The sequence below is a fragment of the Lolium perenne genome, chromosome 6 (genome assembly GCF_019359855.2).
Source record: "Lolium perenne isolate Kyuss_39 chromosome 6, Kyuss_2.0, whole genome shotgun sequence".
Classification (NCBI taxonomy): Eukaryota; Viridiplantae; Streptophyta; class Magnoliopsida; order Poales; family Poaceae; genus Lolium; species Lolium perenne.
In genome coordinates, this window is record NC_067249.2 from 244407130 (window position 1) to 244416341 (window position 9212).

Sequence of the window (9212 nt, forward strand, 5' to 3'; positions counted from 1 at the left end):
ACCTATTAACAAGATGCCGAAGTGCCAGTTGCTGTTTTCTGCTGTTTTTGGTTTCAGAAATCCTAGTAAAGAAATATTCTCGGAATTGGACGAAATCAACGCCCAGGGTCCTATTTTGCCACGAAGCTTCCAGAAGACCGAAGAGGAGACGAAGTGGGGCCACGAGGTGGCGACACCATAGGGCGGCGCGGCCCAAGCCCTGGCCGCGCCGACCTAGGGTGTGGGCCCCTCGTGCCGCCTCCTGACCTGCCCTTCCGCCTACTTAAAGCCTCCGTCGCGAAACCCCCAGGACCGAGAGCCACGATACGGAAAACCTTCCAGAGACGCCGCCGCCGCCAATCCCATCTCGGGGGATTCAGGAGATCGCCTCCGGCACCCTGCCGGAGAGGGGAATCATCTCCCGGAGGACTCTACGCCGCCATGGTCGCCTCCGGAGTGATGTGTGAGTAGTCTACCCCTGGACTATGGGTCCATAGCAGTAGCTAGATGGTTGTCTTCTCCCCATTGTGCTTAATTGTCGGATCTTGTGAGCTGCCTAACATGATCAAGATCATCTATCTGTAATTCTATATGTTGCGTTTGTTGGGATCCGATGAATAGAGAATACTTGTTATGTTGATTATCAAAGTTATGTCTATGTGTTGTTTATGATCTTGCATGCTCTCCGTTACTAGTAGATGCTCTGGCCAAGTAGATGCTTGTAACTCCAAGAGGGAGTATTTATGCTCGATAGTGGGTTCATGTCTCCGTGAATCTGGGAAAGTGACAGAAATCTCTAAGATTATGGATGTGCTGTTGCCACTAGGGATAAAACATTGGTGCTATGTTCAAGGATGTAGTTACTGATTACATTACGCGCAATACTTAATGCAATTGTCTGTTGTTAGCAACTTAATACTGGAGGGGGTTCGGATGATAACCTGAAGGTGGACTTTTTAGGCATAGATGCATGCTGGATAGCGGTCTATGTACTTTGTCGTAATGCCCAATTAAATCTCACTATACTCATTATAATATGTATGTGCATGGTCATGCCCTCTTTATTTGTCAATTGCCCAACTGTAATTTGTTCACCCAACATGCTGTTTATCTTATGGGAGAGACACCTCTAGTGAACTGTGGACCCCGGTCTAATTCTCTATACTGAAATACAATCTACTGCAATACTGTTCTACTGTTCTCTGCAAACAATCATCATCCACACTATACATCTAATCCTTTGTTACAGCAAGCCGGTGAGATTGACAACCTCGCTGTTTCGTTGGGGCAAAGTACTTTGGTTGTGTTGTGCAGGTTTGACGTTGGCGCCGGAATCTATGGTGTTGCGCCGCACTACATCCCGCCGCCATCAACCTTCAACGTGCTTCTTGGCTCCTACTGGTTCGATAAACCTTGGTTTCATACTGAGGGAAAACTTGTCGCTGTACGCATCACACCTTCCTCTTGGGGTTCCCAACGGACGCGTGCTGTACGCGTATCAAGCTCTTTTTCTGGCGCCGTTGCCGGGGAGATCAAGACACGCTGCAAGGGGAGTCTCCACTTCCCAATCTCTTTACTTTGTTTTTGTCTTGATTAGTTTTATTTACTACTTTGTTTGCTGCACTAAATCAAAATACAAAAAAAATTAGTTGCTAGTTTTACTTTATTTGCTATCTTGTTTACTATATCAAAAACACAAAAAAATTAGTTACTTGCATTTACTTAATCTAGTTTGCTTTATTTACTACTGCTAAAATGAGTAATCCTGAAGTTGAAGTTCGTACGTTTGAGCAACGGGGGGGAGAATGTTTAAGAGATGCTTGGTATAGAATTAGTGATACCCATAATAGGTGCACCAAGAAACACTCCACCACTATCTTACTCAGGAATTTTTATGTTGGTATCTCTAGCTGGAATAGGTATGTTCTTGATAGTCTCGCGAAAGGTAACTTGCTAAGTACTCCTGCATTAGAAGCTAGCTGCATTATTGAGAGTCTATTTGGAATACCCCCTATTGATGAAGTTAAAACTGAAATCTCTCTTGAAGATGTTATGAAAAAATTGGAAGCCTTAGAGAAAATGTTTCCAAGTATTGAAGCTAAATTGGAAATGTTACTTGATAAAACTGATGAACTTGATAAATCTTTAGGAGGAATTGATGAAAGAATTAGTGTCCTAGGAACTTGTGTTGTCCACGACGATCAAAGCAATAGGATTGACGAACTTGAAAAAGCTATGGGAACCTTGGGTTCAACATTTTCTTCTCTTAAATATAAGGAGAAAGCTTATGTGGGTAAGGAGCAAAAGTTTATGTATGTCTCTAAAGTGCCTAAACCAAAGAAGTATTATTATAGGCCTAAAATTGACAAAGCCCTTTGTGCCACTACGGATGGGGGAGCTTGTAACACCCCAACTTTTGCAACCTTGATTAATTGTCCTTATTGCAAAAATTAGGGGGAACAATTTTTTTTTTCTAAAAGATTAATTAGATGAATTGCCTTGTTCTGTTTGTTGTGATGAATTGCCTTGATTTGTTGGTAGATGTATTGTCTTGATTGCTTGTTGAGTTTTGTCTTGAGCCACCTCAAAGAACAACACCTCTAGTGGTTAAACCAGCAACTCACCAAATAAAACACATGTGTGGCTTAGGAAGAATTGTTTTCCTTCTTACTACATCAAGCTCTTCTTCTGATGATAACATGAGTGTGCCATCATGATCTTCCTCTTTGTGGTACAAGATAGCTCAATCATACTTAATTCAAAACTTGGGATCATCTACCCCTAGCTACATCCCTCTCTTATACCCACTCATCCTTGTTGGTTTTGAGGCCATGTCGACCATCTGTGTTGATAGGCTTAAAATGTCCAGACTTTGGCAATTGATCTTTAAGCACTCACAACTGTTATTGTTGACTTCAATGCATGGATCTCATCTATGCAACACCCCCTTCAACCTCCACGTTTTGCATATCCTAGTCAATCCTTGCAGCTCATATCTTCAACTTGATCGTGTACCCTATTCAATAATTCAACACTAGATCACTTCCTTCAATTTTACCTCTTGTGTTTATTCAAGTTTAATCTTCACAAAACCAAGAGTAGAATGATGGGTACATTTTGTAGCCACCATCTACCCTTGAGAACACTTCTCCCTAAATTAGTTTTCTCTCCCAAAAATCCTATTGATTTTCCTTCTCTAGTTTTGATCACAAAACTACTTCTAATTCTACAAAATCTTTTCAAGATATTTCTTCAAGGAAAACAAGGAACTGAAATGGGTTTTGTTTTCTCATCCCATTTTTACCTAGTACTGATTCCTAAAAACATTATTTTCTATATTTCCTTCTTTTTAACAAAAGACTTGTTTATGGTACCTATACCATTTCTTGTCTACTTTAAATTTGAGAAAACTCTACTTCACTTGAGAAAGTAAGTAGAATATGTTGAACCCCTATGTCCCAACTAGTTTCCTCTCAACATTTTCAAATTTCATTCCACTTGAGTTCATTCCCAATTGTCCCTAGACAATCGAGGTATTTTAAATACTTTTCAAATGAATCCTTTTTCAAATGGCAACTCTCGCACATCTTATGCACATCTCTGATCTACCACATTGTATCCCCTCCATCCTCCAATCCTTGATCAAATGGATGATCATTTGATACTCCCAAATCACTCCCAATTGAAGAGCAACTTATATTTCATCATACCTATCCCACTCCTCTATTCTTTTCCATCACCACCATCATCTCTTGGTCAAATTGACAATTTGATCAAAGTACTTTATTCTTCAACATAGGCACCAATGTTTATTATCACCTCTCTCCCAAATTTTAATACATCATCAAACCATCTTTAGCTAACCCTTCCAACACTCAATCTTGGTCGACATTCATGAAGTGGCATTGCACTTTGCTTGTCCACTTGTGATTGTCAAGAAGGAGCCGACCATGGCCAGATTTTCGGCCAGCCCTCCCTACTCACTTCCTCCTCTTACAAGTCTTAACTCCCACCTAACCCAACAATTAAATGGGCAGCCACCCACCTCCACCAATCAAAGAGGAGGCAGCCAACCCTCTCCCTCTATAAATAGAGCTTGGCCGGCCACCTCCTCCCCATTTGCTCATTTTCTACACTCTCCACTCCTTCCTCCACTCCCCCACACTCCTCTCCTACCTCTTCCCCACGAGCTGAAGCTCCCCCAAGGCTCCATGGCCGGCCATGGCCATGGGATCACACCAAACCGCAGCTCTCCTTCTCTCTCAAGCTCCTCCTCCCCATGAGAGCATTCCTCTCACTCTCTTCTCCCCCAACCCTAGCTGGTTTCCTCTCCTCTTCTTCTTCCTCCATTGCTAAGATTGGATCTTGATGCAGGTGCATGTTGGTCCAAGCATGGAGAAGGTTGAGCAATCCTCAGATCTGAAGCTCTTGACCAAAGTTCGTCCAAAATCTTGCAGTAATTTCTGTATCTTGCTGTTTCAGATTCTGGTACGAACTTGTAAAATCCGCCAAATCTCGTGTGCAGATCCAAATCCAGTGATTCAAAGTTCCGCAGATAGGTATTGAAAAGATCTACAATTTGGCGTTGGTCTCATCCTCAAATTCGTTACGGATTTTGCATGGTAAATAAAGTTCTCCAAACATGCAGAATCACTGTTTGTTAGATTTCTTCCGTTTTACAAAACCTTTTTGAGCAAACTCAACTGTGGGTGAAAGCCCTCTCCCGTACCTTCATTTTGGCGTTGGTTTCACTTCGAATGACCTCCTGAAATTGAAATGGTTCACAGATCAAGATCTGGTCAGATCTGACTTTGTCGAATTAAACCAGGAGCCTGGAGACGAATTTTTGAATGAAACCAATTGGGTAAGAACCACCTATTCAATACCTTCCAGATGCAGCTGACCTCATATTTTTATGAGTTGTGTACGATTATTGGTGAATTAAACTTGTTCTGTGTGTTCTGCAGACATAGCTCTTAGCTTTTAAATCACCAAAAATCCATTTTTGAACCTAATTGAGTGACTCCAATTCTGTAGGATTACTGACTGTTTCCTTAATCTTCTCCAACAAGTTTCAAACTTTTATCTGTTGTGTAAACCCAGAGAGAAAGCAAATGGTACAGACATGCAGTAAACTTGTAAATCCATTTGTGAGAGTTTCAGAAACAATTTGAACCCAAATCCAATTGTGTGTGCAGCTCTGTTTAATTATCTTTCAAATGCAAGTGGCCTCATATTTTTAGGATTTTTCTACGATTTATGGCTTACAGATCTTGTTTTCTGTACAGTCAGATTCAAAGAAATTCCTAAAATTGTAGGTTTAGTATTTTTGGGTGATTCCAATTGGGTTAGTCTTGTATTAGTACTGGCTATATAGGAAAAATATTATTAGTCTCTGTTTATACATATTTGTTGCTGTTAGTCATGATTATGTGTGACATGCATTGTTGAAGCAAAACTTTTTGGTTTATTTAAAACCCTTGACCAACTCTTTTTAGTAGAGATGGGCAACCTTTGTTTTATGCTTGCAAAACAAGACCTCTGCAACCTAACATTAGCTCTTTTGTTTTGCTTAAGTTTTGTAATGATGTGGCATATGGTTTGCTCCCTATTTTTGTATAGTGTTAAGTGAGCAAATTAAATTGGGAAAACTGATTTCTACTTTTCCAAAAATGTTTGAAAATGTTTTGTGAATGTATTTGATGTCAAACTAAGGCTTTTGTCCTCTTTATGATGTTATCTACCAGGGGATGTTTGGTTTATACCATGTTGATAACCGAGAGAGGCAATTGCTAAGTTGTGATGCACTCATACCTTTACTAGGTAAATAAATGGGGTTTTCTAAATTAAAACTCTTAAAGTTGTTTTGTGGTATCTATAGGTCCTTAGTATGTTATACCTTGGCTGCATGGTTAGTTGTTGATTGTTGAATGTTGTCTTGTTGATGCAATGTGATTGATTGTGTTCCTTTTATATTTTCCGGCGATAGATGCGAACAATTCCGGAGAAGAAGAAGAAGTGGAATCGGATGAAAAGATTATTTATATTGTTGGAATTCTTATATTGATGGAGTTGAAAAAGTACAGGGACAAATAAGCCAAGGCAAGCCATCTCTTGATCTCTGAATATTGAATCTCATATGGTGGTTACTTTGTTATTATTATTGTCTCTCGATCTATCTTGTGTGATTTCTACTTTTGTTGTCGGAGCATGCTTACCGTGAGCATGTTTACTCTCTTTGGCACCTCGCCGACAAACCCCTTTTTGTAAATGGTGGTTGTCAACACCATGATCTTGGTGTACCCTCTAAATGTGATGGGTATGCCCACTTATCTTGTGTGTGTCGACCTCTTGACACCCTTCTTGAACCCCTTGTTGATGTTCTCGCATACTTACTCTCGAGTATGTTGAACCCCTTGTTGATCTTATGCATGCACACCCTGAGCATGTATGCCCCCTTGACCATCTATATTATCATCTTCTTAGAGGTATGGTGATTAACATCATGAACCTTGTTGAATCTTCCAACTTATGTTGATCATATACATGCTTACCCCAAGCACGTATGACCCCCTTTTGACACCGCAATAATCATCTCCTTAGTGGTATGATGGCTAGCATCATGTCATTGTGACTCTTAGTTCCTTCATAAAACTATAGGTTGGGAACCCCCTTGGAAAAATACCTTGCTGAAAAGAATTTTTGAAAACCTTGGGTGAGTTGGACTTACCCAAGTGTGTGTTTATGAAAGGAAAGGATCTTGGCAAAGATGGTTGGAAAGAAAATCTTGTTTTCGAAAACTTTGGCGCCTAAGTATTCACCCGTGACAATTAACCCGCGCAACCACATTACCCTGGAGTGGGACGGGGCTTAGCTCGTAGTTTGTTCTTCTTAACATGGGACACCGCACAACTATATAAGGGTAAGGTTACCCCTGAATCCGGATTGTCGTTGGTGGAGACAATAGTATAACGGGAGGCCTTCGGGGCTGACCCGTCCGGAAGACACTATGGGTCTCCTGGCTTGGCGGTGGAGCCACGCTCAAGGTGAGGTGCGCTGCCACGGTGCCGGGGAGGTACATACTCCATAGGGTAGGATCCCGTGCTAAGACGAATAGGCGAAAGGCTATGTCCGAGTTTTTGTCATGGCATAGTTGATATGCGGGGATGATGCCCACATGATGAACTCGCGGATCTTGTGGGGAAAGTGTGCAAACTCTGCAGAGTCAAATCTATTCGAATAGCCGCGTCCGCGGTCATGGACGGTTGGAATGGCTGTTGCTTAGCCTGATGAGTTTTTGGTTTACAAAAATTGTTTGGAAAATGAAAGAAAGGAACTTGTTTTCGGAGTACCGGAAGGGTACGTGAATGGTTTGGTTGACCATATGGAGATGGTCGGAAAGGAAACAAATTGGGTTACCCCCTCCCTAGTGTTTTATGTTGTAGTCCCTCTTTTGAAGTATTTTCTTCAATAGAGATATAGAGATGTCTTAGATTAATTCTTGAAGTGTCCCCTTCAATCGAGAAGTTGGGATGCTATCTCCACCAAAAACATCTCTTCTCTTCTACATGCTATATCCACAAGAGAAACTATTCTTCCTCTCTTGTCTTCTTTAGTTAGAATTGTTATCACCTTCTTGATGGTTTTGCGAGTACAATTCAAATGTACTCACGGCTTTGTCCCTGGCTATTTACTTGGCCAGACTTGGAGGAACTCTACAGATGAAGAAGGAGCTGGCGACGTCTATGCGAGCTAGGAACGTCTTCCCGATCGATTTGCTGTAGGGTTATGGCAGATGACTTGGGCTCCGCGCTGTTGAAGTGATGATGCTACTCTGATGTTTAGTTAGGCCCTTCGAGGCTATTATGTATATATTGGTCATGAGACCTTATTGTAATTTTTCTTATTCCGCTTTGTAATGGATGGTGTAATTTGATATCAGTTCGGTTATGTGTTCACGACGCACTGATCATGGGATCGTGAATTGTATACATAACAGGGTATTTCGGACAGCTAGTCCGGGGTCCCCACAGAGCTGGTATCAGAGCCATCCTGACTGTAGGAGACCTTAGTTAGCATGGACGTTAGTTAGGAAATAAGTACTTGGACAAAACTATTTACGGAAAAAAAAATTTCTTTAGTCGGAAGCATAGCTCCTACTCCTCTTATTTCTTCAAAGCTTCTAAATTCTTACCTCTCCGCTTTATAAAAAGGTTTGAAAATCCATACTCTATTGTCTCATCCACTTCAAACCTACATATTGGACGGTGTCCCCAACTCAGACCCGGAGACTCAAAGTCGAAGATGGATCAACCTTTTATGAAGTCTCACGTATCTCCAACAACAACTATTGAAGATTGGAGGCCGACTTAGTGTGTAGATAAAAGAATAACAAGAACATTGTCTTTGGTTATCTCCAAAGTCTGTCAAAGATCTGACCTTGTTCCTCCGTGGACTTGCACTTTTGCAGTCGTCAGGGATCAAGTCCTCAGTTTCTTGACTAGTAATTTTTAGGCCAGCCACGAGAAGATATCGACTTCGGGAGCACCTCAACAGCTACCTCTTCGAAGACCTCATGTTTCCGGGATGTCGAGACTAGAAGTTCTACAATGTTTTCTCCTTCGCCTCAACATCAATGACTCAACACCCGACCCCTTCACTACCAATTGCTACAAGGATCCAAGTTGAAGCCGATGCTGACGATATGAAGACGTCGACATATGTGACTAGCCCCAGACCAATAGGATGGATAGGACAAACTCAATCGTTTTGATTGAGATAAACCCGCGCATTAGGAATTTCTGGGTACTTAGAGTACCATGTCTGGATTGATGATTGCTTGTAGTTCCCTAGTGTGCTGCCTTGAGTGTTTGTATCTGTTTGTTGTGTGCGTGTATGTCTTGCTATTTAGACGTTCCCGTTTTTTTTAATTGTTTGAATTCTGTAAAACAGAAAAAAAAATGGAAATCTGCCAGTGTACTGTTTTGCTAATAGAAATAGTTTGGTAGCTCCGATTGATGTGATTCCAATTGCACTAGAACCAGTATGGAATTATCTTTCCGATGCCACTGACCTTGTATTTTTAGGATTTTTGTGCGATTTTTAATAAATAAAACTTGATCACTGTTTCTGGTTAGTATTTTGAGTCTCAAAAATTGAAAAATAAATATTTTTGAATGATTCCAATTGTGTTGATCTTGTTTTGTTACTGTGCATCTAGGAAAAATACCAGT

General features: G+C 41.1%; 1 long non-coding RNA gene across 2 annotated transcripts; it reads left to right on the plus strand.

The window, feature by feature from the left end:
- The first annotated feature begins 4007 nt into the window (after nt 1–4007).
- LOC127305644 (uncharacterized) lies at nt 4008–7750 on the plus strand. Of its 2 annotated transcripts, XR_007854049.2 has the most exons (6): nt 4008–4416; nt 4505–4601; nt 4767–4843; nt 5727–5802; nt 5969–6081; nt 7682–7750. It is a non-coding gene; the product is annotated as an uncharacterized lncRNA (long non-coding RNA). The 2 variants fall into 2 exon arrangements; XR_007854051.2 differs by lacking the exon at nt 5727–5802 and having other exon boundaries at nt 4030–4416.
- Nucleotides 7751–9212: the final 1462 nt, after the last annotated feature.